Source organism: Strix aluco, chromosome 30, assembly GCF_031877795.1.
Source record: "Strix aluco isolate bStrAlu1 chromosome 30, bStrAlu1.hap1, whole genome shotgun sequence".
NCBI lineage: Eukaryota > Metazoa > Chordata > Aves > Strigiformes > Strigidae > Strix > Strix aluco.
The window spans coordinates 5,595,585-5,610,889 of NC_133960.1; positions in this window are offsets into that span (position 1 = coordinate 5,595,585).

The following is a 15,305-nucleotide window of genomic DNA, read 5'->3' on the forward strand; positions in this document are numbered from 1 at the left end:
CTCCACTCTTTTCCTCCTCTCTTCCTCTCTCTCTTCCTCTTCTCTCTTCCTCTTCTCTCTTCCTCCTCTCTTTTCCTCCTCTCTCCTCCTCCTCTCTCCTCTTCCTCTCCCTTTCTCCTCTCTTTTCCTCCTCTATCTTCCTCCTCTCTATTCGTTCTCTCTCTTCCTCCTCTCTCTTCCTTCTCTCTCCTCTTTCTCTCTGTTCCTCCTCTCTCCTCTTTCTCCTCTCTCTTCCTCCTCTCTTTTCCTCCTCTATCTTCCTCCTCTCTCCTCTTCCTCTCTCTCCTTCGTGTCTCTTTCTCTTCTCTCTTCCTTTTCTCTTTTCCTCCTCTCTTTTCCTCCTCTCTCCTCTTCCTCTTCCTCTTTCTTCATCGTCTCTCTGAAGTGCTAAGGCTTGGACAATAAGCCCAAGCCAGAGTTGACCTATAGATGAATCCTGTACATTTTATAACTGATAACCATTGTGCTATTAGGTATTATACTAAGTTATAGCAAACCAACTGTTCTGATGTAAAAGGTGGGAATACTGAAGCCTGAGCAACAGGCCCTGAACTGAAACTGCTAACTCTGTATGTAGTCATTAGTGAAATATGCATAGAAGATGTAGTTTAAACAGCATAAAACATGTCTATCCTGAATGTATCCTTATATTTCTTTATGTGTGAGCAAGATAACAAGGCCACGGAAACAGTTGTCTGGCCTTGTGACCTTGCTCATAAATTAACTAGATAAGCAGGGAAACTCCCTTAGCTTCTCCCTTAAGCCCTGGCCAGGCTCTGGGGGGAACCTAACTGAGATGAAAACCAGATATTTCCGCTTAAAACAAAGGTGTCAGCTATTCTGGCTTACTGATTTTTAGGTATATAAGGCTGGGCCCGCTCACAGCGACTTTGGAAGCCTCACCTACGGGTGGACGCACCGCGTAGGATTTCCCACTTGCAGGGAAAGGTTCTCCAAATCCTCGCTGTAACCGGGGCTCCCCAGCGACTGCGGATCTGGATGATGGTAAAGTATGCAAGTGGTGATGTATCTTTCTTAATCACTATTCTCTCTCTCTCTCAAGTAGTAATGATTTGATGCATTACCCTGTATTTTCCTATTTGTTTAAGTGCACTATTCTGTCTTTTCTTACTGTATGTTTTCTGTATTATTCTGTTACATTATTTAGTTATTTCTAGTAAAATATGCCTGCTCTTTTCACTCTGGTGTCTGAGTTTAATTGATATCCCTGATCAGCAAAACACTCTCTTCCATCTCTCTCCTCCTCCTCTCTCTTCCTACTCTCAATTCCTCCTCTCCCCTCCTCCTCTCGGCTCTTCGCCTCTCTTCCTCCTCTCTCTTCCTCCTCTCTCTTCCTCCTCTCTCTGCCTCCTCTCTCTTCCACGTCTCTCTTACTCCTTTCTCCTCTTCCTCACTCTTCCGCCTCTCTCTTCCTTCTCTCTCCTTTTCCTCTCTCTTCCTCCTCTCTCTTCCTTCTCTCTTTTACTCCTCTCTCCTCCTCCTGTCTCCTCTTCCTCTCTGTTCCTCCTCTCTCTTCCTCGTGTCTTTTCCTCCTCTCTCCTCTTCCTCTTTCTTCCTCGTCTCTCTTCCTCCTCTCGGCTCCTCCTCTCTCTACCTACACTCTCTTCCTCCTCTCTTTCCTCCTCTCATCTTTTGCTCTCTCTTCCTCCTCTGTCTTCCTCGTCTCTCTTCCCCCTCTCTCTTCCTCCTCTCGCTCCTCTCTCCTCTACCTCTATCTTCCTCCACTCTCTACATACTCTCCCTTCCTCCTCTCTTTTCCTCCTCTCTCTTTTCCTCTCTTTTCCTCCTCTCTCTACCTCCTCTCTCTTCCTCCTTTCTCCTCTTCCTCCTTTCTTTTCCTCCTCTCTCCTCTTCCTCTCTTTTCCTCCTCTCTCATCTTCCTCACTGTTCCTCCTCTCTCTTCCTCCTCTCTTTTCCTCCTCTCTCCTCTTCCTATTTCTTCCTCGTCTCTCTTCCTCCTCTCTCTTCCTCCTCTCTCCTCCTCCTCTCTCTTCCTCCTCTCTCTTCGTCCTCTCTTTTCCTCTTCTCTCCTCCTCCTCTCTCCTCTTCCTCTCTCTTCCTCCTCTCTCTTCCTCCTCACTTGTCCTCCTCTCTCCTTTTCCTCTCTCTTCCTCCTCTCTCTTACTCCAGTCTTTTCCTCCACTCTATTCCGCCTCTCTTCTCTTCATCTCTCTTCCTCCTGTATCTTTATCCTCTCTCTTCCTCCTCTCTTTTTCTCCTGTCTACTCCTCCTCTCTCATCCTCCTCGCTCTTCCTCCTCGCTCTTCCTCCACTCTCTTCCTCCTCTCTCCTTTTCCTCTCTCTTCCTCCTCTCTCCTCTTCCTCTCTCTTCCTCCTCTCTTTTCCTCTTCTCTCTTCCTCCTCTCTCATCTTCCTCTCTCTTCCTCCTCTCTCTTCTTCCTTTCTCTTCCTCCTTTCTCCTCTTCCTCTCTCTTCCTCCTCTCTCTTCCTCCTCTCTTTTCCTCCCATCACTTCCTCCTCTCTTATCCTCCTCTCTCCTCCTCCTCTCTCCTCTTCCTCTCTCTTCCTCCTCTCTCTTCCTCCTCTGTCTTGTTCCTCTCTTTTCCTCCTCTCTCCTCCTCCTCTCTCGTCTTCCTCTCTCTTCCTACTCTCTCCTTCTCCTCTCTCTTCCTCCTCTCTCTTCCTCCTCTGTATTCCTACTCTCTCTACATCCTCACTCTTCCTCCTATCTCTTCGTCCTCGCTTTCCCTTCTCTCTCCTCCTACTCTCTTCTCTTCCTCTCTCTTCCTCCTGTCTCTAACTCCTCTCTTTTCCTCCTCTCTCCTCCTCCTCTCTCCCCTTCCTCTCTCTTTCTCCCCTCTTTTCCTCCTCTCTCTATCTCCTCTCAATTCCTCCTTTCTCTTCCTCCTCTCTCTTCCTCCTCTCTATTCCTCCTCTCTCCTCCATCTCTCTTTACCTTCTCTCTCTTCCTCCTCTCTCCTCTTCCTATCGCTTCCTCGTGTCTCTTCCTCCTCTCTCTTCCTCCTCTCTTTTTCTCCTCTCTCCTCCTCCTCTCTCCTCTTCCTCACTCTTCCTCCTCTATCTTCCTCCTCTCTCTTCCTCCTCTCTCTTCCTCCTCTCTTTTCCTCCTCTCTCCTCTTCCTCTTTTTTCCTTGTCTCTCTTCCTCATCTCTGTTCCTCTTCTATCTTCCTACTCTCTATTCCTATTCTATCTTCCTCCTCACTCTTCGTCCTCTCTCCTCTTCCTCTCTCTACCTCCTCTCCTTTCCGCATCTCTCCTCTTCCACATTTTTCCTCCTCTCTCTTCTACCTCTCTTTTCCTCCTCTCTCCTCTTCCTCTCTGTTCCTCCTCTCTCTACCTCCTCTATCTTCCTCCTCTCTCTTCTTCCTCACTCCTCCTCCTCTCTCTTCCTCCTCTCTTTTCCTCCTCTCTTCCTCTCTTTCTTCCTCGTCTCTCTTCCTCCTCTCTCCTCCTTATCTCTCTTCCTCCTCTCTCTTCTTCCTCTGTCTTGTTCCACTCTTTTCCTCCTCTCTCCTCCTCCTCTCTTTTCCTCCTCTCTCCTCCTCCTATCTCGTCTTCCTCTCTCTTCCTACTCTCTCCTCCTCCTCTCTCTTCCTCCTCTCTCTTCCTCCTCTGTTTTCCTACTCTCTCTACATCCTCACTCTTACTCCTATCTCTTCATCCTCGCTTTCCCTCCTCTCTCCTCCTCCTCTCTTCTCTTCCTCTCTCTTCCTCCTCTGTCTAACTCCTCTCTTTTCCTCCTCTCTCCTCCTCCTCTCTCCCCTTCCTCTCTCTTTCTCCCCTCTTTTCCTCCTCTCTCTATCTCCTCTCAATTCCTCCTTTCTCTTCCTCCTCTCTCTTCCTCCTCTCTCTTCCTCCTCTCTCCTCCATCACTCTTTACCTTCTCTCTTTTCCTCCTCTCTCCTCTTCCTATCGCTTCCTCGTCTCTCTTCCTCCTCTCTCTTCCTCCTCTCTTTTTCTCCTCTCTCCTCCTCCTCTCTCCTCTTCCTCACTCTTCCTCCTCTTTCTTCCTCCTCTTTCTTCCTCCTCTCTCTTCCTCCTCTCTCTTCCTCCTCTCTTTTCCTCCTCTCTCCTCTTCCTCTTTCTTCCTCGTCTCTCTTCCTAATCTCTGTTCCTCTTCTATCTTCCTACTCTCTCTTCCTCTTCTATCTTCCTCCACACTCTTCGTTCTCTCTCCTCTTCCTCTCTCTACCTCCTCTCCTTTCTGCATCTCTCATCTTTCACACTTTTCCTCCTCTCTCTTCTACCTCTCTTTTCCTCCTCTCTTCCTCTCTTTCTTCGTCGTCTCTCTTCCTCCTCTCTCCTCCTTATCTCTCTTCCTCCTCTCTCTTCCTCCTCTCTTTTCCTCCTCTCTCCTCCCCCTTTCTCCTCCTCCTCTCTTCTCTTCCTTCTCTCTCTTCCTCCTCTCTTTTCCTCCTCTCTCCTCCCCCTCTCTCCTCTTCCTCTTTCTTCCTCCTCTCTCTTCCTCATCTCTCTTCCTCCTATCTCCTCTTCCTCTCTCTTCATCCTCTCTTTTCCTCCCCTCTCTTCCTCCTCTCTTATCCTCCTCTCTCCTCCTCTTCTCTCCTCTTCCTCCTCTCTCTTACTCCTCTCTCTTCCTCCTCTCTCCTCTTCCTCTCTCTTCCTCCTCTCTCTTCCTCCTCTCTTTTCCTCCTCTCTCCTCCTCCTCTCTCCTCTTCCTCACTATTCCTCCTCTTTCTTCCTCCTCTCTCTTCCTCCTCTTTCTTCCTCGTCTCTCTTCCTCCTCTCTCCTCTTCCTCTCTCTACCTCCTGTCTTTTCCTCATCTCTCCTCTTCCACACTTTTCCTCCTCTCTCTTCCTCCTCTCTTTTCCTCCTCTCTCCTATTCCTCTCTCTTCCTTCTCTCTTTTCCTACTCTCTCCTCTTCCTCCCTCCTCTTCCTCTCTCTTCCTCCTCTCACTTCCTCCTCTCTCTTCGTCTTCTCTCCTCTTCCTCTCTCTTCCTCCTCTCTCCTCTTCCTCCTCTCTCTTCCTCCTCTCTTTTCCTCCTCTCTCCTCCCCCTCTCTCCTCTTCCTGTCTCTTCCTCCTCTCTCTTCCTCATCTCTCTTCCTCCTATCTCCTCTTTCTCTCTCTTCCTCCTCTCTACTCCTCCCCTCTCTTCCTCCTCTCTTTTCCTCCTCTCTCCTCCTGCTCTCTCCTCTTCAACCCTCTTCCTCCTCTCTCTTACTCCTCTCTCTTCCTCCACTCTCCTCTTCCTCTCTCTTCTTCCTCTCTCTTCCTCCTCTCTCCTCTACCACTCTCTTCCTCCTCTATCTTCCTCCTCTGTCTTGTTCCTCTCTTTTCCTCCTCTCTCCTCCTCCCCTCTTTTCCTCCTCTCTCCTCCTCCTCTCTCGTCTTCCTCTCTCTTACTCCTCTCTCTTCCTACTCTCACTTCCTCCTCTCTTTTCCTCCTCTCTCTTTTTCCTATCTCTTCCTCTGCTCTCTTTCTCCTTTCTTTTCCTCCTGTTTCCTATTCCTCTTTCTTCCTCTTCCGTCTCCTCCTCTCTGCTCCCCCTCTCTCTTCCTGCTCTCTCTTCCTCCTGTCTTTTCATCCTCTCTCATTTTCCTCTCTCTTCCTACTCTCTCTTCCTCCTCTCTCCTCTTCCTCTCTCTTCCTCCTCTTTTTTCCACTTCTCTCCTCCTCCACTCTTTTCTTCTTCTCTCTTTCTCCTCTCTCTTCCTCCTCTCTCTTCCTACTCTCCTTTCCTTCTCTCTCCTCCTCATCTCTCCTCTTCCTCTCTCTTCCTCCTCTCTCTTTCTCCTCTCTCTTCCTCCTCTCTCTTCCTCCTCTCTTTTCCTTCTCTCTCCTTTTCCTCTCTCTTCCTCCTCTCTCCTCTGCCTCTCTCTTCCCCCTCTCTTTTCCTCCTCTCTCCTCCCCCTCTCTCCTCCTCCTCTCTTCTCTTCCTCACTCTTCCTCCTCTCTTTTCCTCCTCTCTCCTTTTCCTCTCTTTTCCTCCTCTCTCATTTTCCTCTCTCTTCCTCCACTCTCTTCTTCCTCTCACCTATTCCTCTCTCTTCCTCCTCTCTCCTCCTCCTCTCTCTTCTTCCCACTCTTCCTCCTCTTTCTTCCTCCTCACTTTTCCTCCTGTCTCCTCTTCCTCATTCTTCCTCCTCTCTCTTCCTCCTCTCTCTTCCTCCTCTCTCTTCCTCCTCTCTCTTCCTCCTCTCTCTTCCTCCTCTCTCTTCCTCCTATCCTTTTCTCCTCTCTCCTTTTCCTCTCTCTTCCTCCTCTCTCATTTTCCTCTCTCTTCCTCCTCTCCCCTCTTCCTCTCTCTTCCTCCTCTCTCTTCCTCCTCTCTTTTCCTCCTCTCTCTTCCTCCTCTCTCTTCCTCTTCTCTCTTTCTCCTTTCTCTTTCTCCTCTCTACTCCCCCTCTCTCCTCTCCCTCTCTCTTCCTCCTCTCTCTTCCTCCTCTCTCCTTTTCCTCACTCTTCCTCCACTCTCTTCCTCCTCTCTTTTCCTCCTCTCTTCCTCCTCTCTCCTCCTCCTCTCTCTTCCTCCTCTCTCTTCCTCCTCTGATTTCCTCCGCTCTCCTCTTCCTCTTTCTTCATCGTCTATCTTCCTCCTCTCTCCTCTTCCTCTCTCTTCCTCCTCTCTCCTCTTCCTCCTCTCTTTTCCTCCTCTCTTTTCCTCCTCCTCGCCCTCTCTCCTCTTCCTCTCTCTTCCTTCTCTCTCTTCCTCAACTCTCTTCCTCCTCTCTCCTCTTCCTCTCTCTTCCTCCTCTCTTTTCCTCCCCTCTCTTCCTCCTCTCTTTTCCTCCTCTCTCCTCCTCCTCTCTCCTCTTCCTCTCTCTTGCTCCTCTCTCTGACTCCTATCTCATCTTCCATTCTCTTCCTCCTCTCTCTTCCTCATCTGTCTTGTTGCTCTCTCTTCCTCCTCTCTCTTCCTCCTCTCTCTTCCTCCTCTCTCCTCTTCCTCTCTCTTCCTCCTCTCTTTTCCACCTCTCTCCTCTTCCACTCTTTTCTTCTTCTCTCTTCCTCCTCTCTCTTCCTCCTCTCTCTTCCTCCTCTCCTTTCCTCCTCTCTCCTTTTCCTCTCTCTTCCTCCTCTCTCATTTTCCTCTGTCTTCCTCCTCTCTCCTCTTCCTCTCTATTCCTCCTCTCTTTTCCTCCTCTCTCGTCCTCCTCTCTGTTCCTCTTCTCTCTTACTCCTTTCTCTTTCTCCTCTCTACTCCCCCTCTCCTCCTCCCTCTCTCTTCCTCCTCTCTCTTCCTCCTGTCTCCTCTTCCTCTCTCTTCCTCCTCTCTCTTCCTCCTCTCTCTACCTCCTCTCTGTTCCTCCTCTCCTCTTCCTCACTCTTCCTCCTCTCTTTTCCTCCCTCTCCTTTCCTCTTTTTCCTCCTCTCTCATTTTCCTCTCTCATCCTCCTCTCTTTTCCTCCCTCTCTCGTACCCCTCTCTCCTCCTCCTCTCTTCTCTTCCTCACTCTTCCTCCTCTCTCCTCCTCCTCTCTACTCTTCCTCACTTTTCCTCCACTCTCTTCCTCCTCTCTTTTCCTCCTCTCTCATCTTCCTCTTTCTTCTTGTCTCTCTTACTCCTCTCTGTTCCTCCTCTCTCTTCCTACTCTACCTTCTCCTCTCTTTTCCTCCTCTCTCCTTTTTCACTCTCTTTCTTCTCTCTTTTCCTCCTCTCTCTTCCTCCTCTCTTTCCTCCTCTCTCCTCTTCCTCTCTTCCTACTCTCTCTACCTCCTCTCTCTTCCTCTTTCTACTCTTCCTCACTCTTCCTTCTCTCTCTTCCTCCACTCTTTTCCTCCTCTCTTCCTCTCTTTCTTCCTCGTCTCTCTTCCTACTATCTCCTCCTCCTCTCTCTTCCTCCACTCTCTTCTTCCTCTCTTTTCCTCCACTCTCCTCTTCCTCTCTCTTCCTCGTCTCTCTTTCTCTCCCTCCTCCTCCTCTCTCCTCTTCCACTCTCTCCGTCGTATCTTTCCTCCTCTCTCCTCCTCCTCTCTCCTCTTCCTCACTCTTCCTCCTCTCTCTTCCTCGTCACTCTTCCTCCTCTCTCTTCCTCCTCTCTCCTCTTCCTCTCTCCTCTTACTCTCTTCCTCCTCTCGTCTTCATCCTATCTCTTCCTCCTCTCTCTTCCTCATTTCTCTTTCTCCTTTCTCCTCTTCTTCACTCTTCCTCCTCTCTCTCATCCTCTCTCTCAACTCTCAAGCTCCTCAACAACAACCTCCTCTCCTCCTCCTCTATGCTCTTCCTCTCTCTTCCTCTTCTCACTTCATCCTCTCTCTTCCTCCTATCTACTCTTCCTCTCTCTTCTCCTCTCTCCTCTTCCTCCTCTCTTTTCCTCCTCTCTCTTCCTCCTTCTTCATCCTCTCTCTTCCTCTTCTCTCTTCCGCCTTTCTCTTTCTCCTTTCTCCTCTTCCTCACTCTTCCTCCTCTCTTTTCCTCCTCTCTCCTTTTCCTTTCCCTCCCTCCTCTCTCTTCCTCCTCTCTTATCATCCTCTCTCTTTTTCCTCTCTCTTCCTCTTCTCTCTTCCTCCTCTCTAATCTTCCACACTCTTCCTCCTCTCTCTTCCTCCTTTCTCTACCTCCTCTCTCTTCCTCCTCTCTCATCTTCCTCTCTCTTCCTCCTCTCTTTTCTCCTCTCTCTTCCTACTCTCTCTTCCTCCTCTCTCTTCCTCCACTCTCTTCCTCCTCTCTTTTCCTCCTCTCTCCTTTTCCTTTCTCTCCTCCTCTCTCTTCCTACTCTCTTATCCTCCTCTCTCTTTTTCCTCTCTCTTCCTCTTCTCTCTTCCTCCTCTCTAATCTTCCTCACTCTTCCTCCTCTCTCTTCCTCCACTCTCTTCCTCCCCTCTCCTCTTCCTCTCTCTTCCTCCTCTCTCTTCCTCCTGTCTCTTCCTCCTCTCTCTTCATCTACTCTCCTCCTCCTCTCTCCTCCTCCTCTCTCCTCCTCCTCTCTCCTCTTCCTCTCTCTTCCTCCTCTCTCTTCCTCCTCTCTCTTCCTCCTCTCTCTTCCTCCTCTCTCCTTCTCTCTCTCCTCTCTTCCTCCTCTCTCTCTTCCTCCTCTCTCTCCTCTCCTCTCTCCTCTTCCTCTCTCTTCCTCCTCTCTCTACATTCTCTCTCTTCCTCCTCTCTCTTCATCCTCTCTCTTCCTCTTCTCTCTTCCTCCTCTCTTTCCTACTTGCTGTTACTCCTCTCTCTTCCTCCTCTCTCTTTCTCCCCTCTCCTCCTCCTCTCTCCTCTTCCTCTCTCTTCCTCCTCTCTGTTCCTCCTCTCTTTTCCTCCTCTCTCTTCCTCCTCTCTCCACATCCTCACTCTTCCTCGTCTATCTTTATCTTATCTCTTCCTCCTCTCTTTTCCTCCTCTCTCTTCCTCCTCTCTCCTCTTCCTCTCTCTTCCTCCTCTCTAATCCTCCTCTCTCTTCATCTACTCTCTTTCTCCTCTCTTTTCCTCCTCTCTCCTCCTCCTCTCTCCTCTACTCACTCTTCCTCCCCTCTCTTCCTCCTCTCTTTTCCTCCTCTCTCTTCTTCCTCTCTCCTCTTCCTCTCTATTACTCGACTCTCTTTCTCCTCACTCTTCCTCCTGTCTTTTCCTCCTCTCTCCTCCTCCTCTCTCCTCTTCCTCTCTCTTCCTCCTCTCTCTTCCTCCTCTCTTTTCCTCCTCTCTCATCTTCCTCTCTCTTCCTCCTCTCTTTCCTCCTCTCTCTTCCTACTCTCTCTTCCTCCTCACTCTTCCTCCTCTCTCTTTCTCCTTTCTCCTCTTTCTCACTCTTCCTCGTCTCTCTTCCTCCTGTCTCCTCTTCCTCTCTACTCTTCCTATTTCTTCCTCCTCTCTCTTCATCCTCTCTCTTCCTCCTCTCTCTTCCTCCTTTCTCTTTCTCCTTTATCCTCTTCCTCACTCTTCCACCTCTCTCTTACTCCTCTCTCCTCCTCCTCTCTCCTCTTCCTCTCTCTTCCTCCTCTCTTCCTCCTCTCTTTTCCTCCTCTCCCTTCCTCCTTTCTTCATCCTCTCTCGTCCTCTTCTCTCTTCCGCCTTTCTTTTTCTCCTTTCTCCTCTTCCTCACTCTTCCTCCTCTTTTCCTCCTCTCTCCTTTTCCTTTCTCTCCCTCCTCTCTCTTCCTCCTCTCTTATCATCCTCTCTCTTTTTCCTCTCTCATCCTCTTCTCTCTTCCTCTTCTCTAATCTTCCACACTCTTCCTCCTCTCTCTTCCTCTACCCTCTCCTCCTCTCTCTCTCCTCCTCTCTCTTCCTCCTGTCTTTTCCTCCTCTCTCCTCCTCCTCTCTTTCCCTCCTCTCTCTTCCTCCTCTCTCTTCCTCCTTTCTCTTTCTCTTTTCTCCTCTTCCTCATTCTTACTCCTCTCTCTTCCTCCTCTCTCTTCAACCTCTCTCTTCCTCCTCTCTTTTCCTCCTCTCTCCTCCTCCTCTCTCCTCTTCCTCCTCTCTCTTCCTCCTCTCTCTTCCTCCTCTCTCTTCCTCCTCTCTCTTCCTCCTCTCTCCTTCTCTCTTCCTCCACTCTTTTTCTCCTCTCTCCTCCTCCTCTCTCCTCTTCCTCTCTCTTCCTCCTCTCTCTTCCTCCTCTCTCTTCCTCCTCTCTCTTCCTCGTCTCTCTTCCTCGTCTCTCCTCTTCTTCTCTCTTCCTCCTCTCTTTCCTCCTCTCTCTTCCTCCTCTCTCCTTTTCCTCTCTCTTCCTCCTCTCTCTTCATCCTCTCTCTTCCTCCTCTCTCTTCCTCCTTTCTCTTTCTCCTTTCTCCTCTTCCTCACTCTTCCTCCTCTCTCTTCCTCCTCTCTCCTCCTCCTCTCTCCTCTTCCTCTCTCTTCCTCCTCTCTCTTCCTCCTCTCTTTTCCTTCTCTCTCTTCCTCCTCTCTCCTCTTCCTCTCTCTTCCTCATCTATCTTTATCTTATCTCTTTCTCCTCTCTTTTCCTCCTCTCTCCTCCTCCTCTCTCCTCTTACTCACTCTTCCTCCCCTCTCTTCCTCCTCTCTTTTCCTCCTCTCTCTTCTTCCTCTCTCCTCTTCCTCTCTATTACTCGACTCTCTTTCTCCTCACTCTTCCTCCTGTCTTTTCCTCCTCTCTCCTCCTCCTCTCTCCTCTTCCTCTCTCTTCCTCCTCTCTCTTCCTCCTCTCTTTTCCTCCTCTCTCATCTTCCTCTCTCTTCCTCCTCTCTTTCCTCCTCTCTCTTCCTACTCTCTCTTCCTCCTCACTCTTCCTCCTCTCTCTTTCTCCTTTCTCCTCTTTCTCACTCTTCCTCGTCTCTCTCCTCCTGTCTCCTCTTCCTCTCTACTCTTCCTATTTCTTCCTCCTCTCTCTTCATCCTCTCTCTTCCTCCTCTCTCTTCCTCCTTTCTCTTTCTCCTTTATCCTCTTCCTCACTCTTCCACCTCTCTCTTACTCCTCTCTCCTCCTCCTCTCTCCTCTTCCTCTCTCTTCCTCCTCTCTTCCTCCTCTCTTTTCCTCCTCTCCCTTCCTCCTTTCTTCATCCTCTCTCTTCCTCTTCTCTCTTCCGCCTTTCTTTTTCTCCTTTCTCCTCTTCCTCACTCTTCCTCCTCTCTTTTCCTCCTCTCTCCTTTTCCTTTCTCTCCCTCCTCTCTCTTCCTCCTCTCTTATCATCCTCTCTCTTTTTCCTCTCTCTTCCTCTTCTCTCTTCCTCTTCTCTAATCTTCCACACTCTTCCTCCTCTCTCTTCCTCTACCCTCCTCCTCCTCTCTTTCCCTCCTCTCTCTTCCTCCTCTCTCTTCCTCCTTTCTCTTTCTCTTTTCTCCTCTTCCTCACTCTTACTCCTCTCTCTTCCTCCTCTCTCTTCAACCTCTCTCTTCCTCCTCTCTTTTCCTCCTCTCTCCTCCTCCTCTCTCCTCTTCCTCCTCTCTCTTCCTCCTCTCTCTTCCTCCTCTCTCTTCCTCCTCTCTCTTCCTCCTCTCTCCTTCTCTCTTCCTCCACTCTTTTTCTCCTCTCTCCTCCTCCTCTCTCCTCTTCCTCTCTCTTCCTCCTCTCTCTTCCTCCTCTCTCTTCCTCCTCTCTCTTCCTCGTCTCTCTTCCTCGTCTCTCCTCTTCTTCTCTCTTCCTCCTCTCTTTTCCTCCTCTCTCTTCCTCCTCTCTCCTTTTCCTCTCTCTTCCTCCTCTCTCTTCATCCTCTCTCTTCCTCCTCTCTCTTCCTCCTTTCTCTTTCTCCTTTCTCCTCTTCCTCACTCTTCCTCCTCTCTCTTCCTCCTCTCTCCTCCTCCTCTCTCCTCTTCCTCTCTCTTCCTCCTCTCTCTTCCTCCTCTCTTTTCCTTCTCTCTCTTCCTCCTCTCTCCTCTTCCTCTCTCTTCCTCATCTATCTTTATCTTATCTCTTCCTCCTCTCTTTTCCTCCTCTCTCCTCCTCCTCTCTCCTCTTACTCACCCTTCCTCCCCTCTCTTCCTCCTCTCTTTTCCTCCTCTCTCTTCTTCCTCTCTCCTCTTCCTCTCTATTACTCGACTCTCTTTCTCCTCACTCTTCGTCCTGTCTTTTCTTCTCTCTCCTCCTCCTCTCTCCTCTTCCTCTCTCTTCCTCCTCTCTTTTCCTCCTCTCTCCTCCTCCTCTCTCTTCTTCCTCTCTCTTCTTCCTCTCTTTTCCTCCTCCCTTCCTCCTCTCTCCTCTTCTTCTCTCTTCCTCCTCTCTCTTCCTCCTCTCTCTTCCTCCTATCTCCTCTTCCGCACTCGTCCTCCTCTCTCTTCCTCCTGTCTATTCATCCTCTCTCCTCTTCCTTTCTCTTCCTCCACTCTCTTCATCCTCTCTCATTCTCCTCTCTTTTCCTCCTCTCTACATTTCCTCTCTCTTCCTCCTCTCTCTCTCTCCTCTCTCTTCCTCCTCTCTACTCTTCCTCTCTCTTCCTCCTCTCTTTTCCGCCTCTCTTCTCCTCCTCTCTCTTCCTCCTCACTCTTCCTCCTATCTCTTCCTCCTCTCTCCTCCTCCTCTCTCCTCTTCCTCTCTCTTCCTCCTCTCTCTTCCTCCTCTCATTTCCTCCTCTCTTCCTCCTCTCTCCTCTTCCTCTCTGTTCCTCCTTGCTCTTCATCCTCTCTCTTCCTCCTCTCTCTTCCTCCTTTCTCTTTCTCCTTTCTCCTCTTCCTCACTCTTCCTCCTCTTTCTTCCTCCTCTCTCCTCCTTCTCTCTCCTCTTCCTCTCTCTTCCTCCTCTCTCTTCCTCCTCTCTTTTCCTCCTCTCTCTTCCTCCTCTCTCCTCTTCCTCTCTCTTCCTCGTCTATCTTTATCTTATCTCTTCCTCCTCTCTTTTCCTCCTCTCTCCTCCTCCTCTCTCCTCTTACTCACTCTTCCTCCCCTCTCTTCCTCCTCTCTTTTCCTCCTCTCTCTTCTTCCTCTCTCCTCTTCCTCTCTATTAGTCGACTCTCTTTCTCCTCACTCTTCCTCCTCTCTTTTCCTTCTCTCTCCTCCTCCTCTCTCCTCTTCCTCTCTCTTCCTCCTTTGTTTTCCTCCTCTCTCCTCCTCCTCTCTCTTCTTCCTCTCTCTTCTTCCTCTCTTTCCCTCCTCTCTTCCTCCTCTCTCCTCTTTCTCACTCTTCCTCCTCTCTCTTCCTATTCACTCTTCCTCCTCTCTCTTCCTCCTCTCTCCTCTTCTTCTCTCCTCTTACTCTATTCCTCCTCTCTCTTCATCCTATCTCTTCCTCCTCTCTCTTCCTCATTTCTCTTTCTCCTTTCTCCTCTTCTTCACTCTTCCTCCTCTCTCTCCCTCCTCTCTCCTCCTCCTCTCTGCTCTTCCTCTCTCTTCCTCCTCTCTCTTCATCCTCTCTCTTCCTCCTCTCTACTCTTCCTCTCTCTTCCTCCTCTCTTCTCCGCCTCTCTTTTCCTCCTCTCTCTTCCTCCTCTCTCCTCCTCCTCTCTCTTCCTCCTCTCTCCTCCTCCTCTCAACTCTTCCTCCCTCTATGTCCACTCTCTACCTCCTCACTTCTCATCTTCTCTCTTCCTCCTCTCTTTTCCTCCTCTCTCCTACTCCTCTCTCCTCTTCCTCTCTCTTCCTCCTTTCTCTACCTCCTCTCTATTCCTCCTCTCTCATCTTCCTCTCTCTTCCTCCTGTCTTTTTCTCCTCTCTCTTCCTACTCTCTCTTCCTCCTCTCTCTTCCTCCACTCTCTTCCTCCCCTCTCCTCTTCCTCTCTCTTCCTCCTCTCTCTTCCTCCTGTCTCTTCCTCCTCTCTCTTCATCTACTCTCTTCCTCCTATCTTTTCCTCCTCTCTCCTCCTCCTCTCTCCTCTTCCTCTCTCTTCCTCCTCTCTCTTCCTCCTCTTTCTTCCTCCTCTCTCCTCTTCTTCTCTCTTCCTCCTCTCTTTTCCTCCTCTCTCCTCCTCCTCTCTCCTCTTCCTCTCTATTCCTCCTCTCTCTACATCCTCTCTCTTCCTCCTCTCTCTTCATCCTCTCCCTTCCTCCTCTCTCTTCCTCCTCTCTTTCCTACTCGCTGTTCCTCCTCTCTTTTCCTCCTCTCTCTTCCTCCTCTCTCCTCCTCCTCTCTCCTGCTCCTCTCTCTTCCTACTCTCTCTTCCTCCTCTCTTTTCCTCCTCTCTCTTCCTCCTCTCTCCTCTTCCTCTCTCTTCCTCCTCTCTTTTCCTCCTCTCTCCTACTCCTCTCTCCTCTTCCTCTCTCTTCCTCCTTTCTCTACCTCCTCTCTCTTCCTCCTCGCTCATCTTCCTCTCTCTTCCTCCTCTCTTTTCCTGCTCTCTCTTCCTACTCTCTCTTCCTCCTCTCTCTTCCTCCTTTCTCTTCCTCCACTCTTTTCCTCCTCTCTCCTCCTCCTCTCTCTTCCTCCTCTCTCTTCCTCCTCTCTCTTCCTCCTTTCTCTTTCTCCTTTCTCCTCTTCTTCACTCTTCTTCCTCTCTCTTTATCCTTTCTCCTCTTTCTCACTCTTCCTCATCTCTCTTCCTCCTCTCTCCTCTTCCTCTCTCCTCTTCCTATTTCTTCCTCCTCTCTCTTCCTCCTCTCTCTTCCTCCTCTCTCTTCCTCCTCTCTCTTCCTCCTTCTCTTTCTCCTTTATCCTCTTCCTCACTCTTCCTCCTCTCTCTTCCTCCTCTCTCCTCCTCCTCTCTCCTCTTCCTCTCTCCTCCTCCTCTCTTTCCCTCCTCTCTCTTCGTCCTCTCTCTTCCTCCTTTCTCTTTCTCTTTTCTCCTCTTCCTCACTCTTACTCCTCTCTCTTTCTCCTTTCTCGTCTTCCTCACTCTTCCTCTTCTCTCTTCCTCCTCTCTAATCTTCCTCACTCTTCCTCCTCTCTCTTCCTCCACTCTCTTCCTCCCCTCTCCTCTTCCTCTCTCTTCCTCCTCTCTCTTCCTCCTGTCTCTTCCTCCGCTCTCTTCATCTACTCTCCTCCTCCTCTCTTTCCTCCTCTCTCCTCCTCCTCTCTCCTCTCCT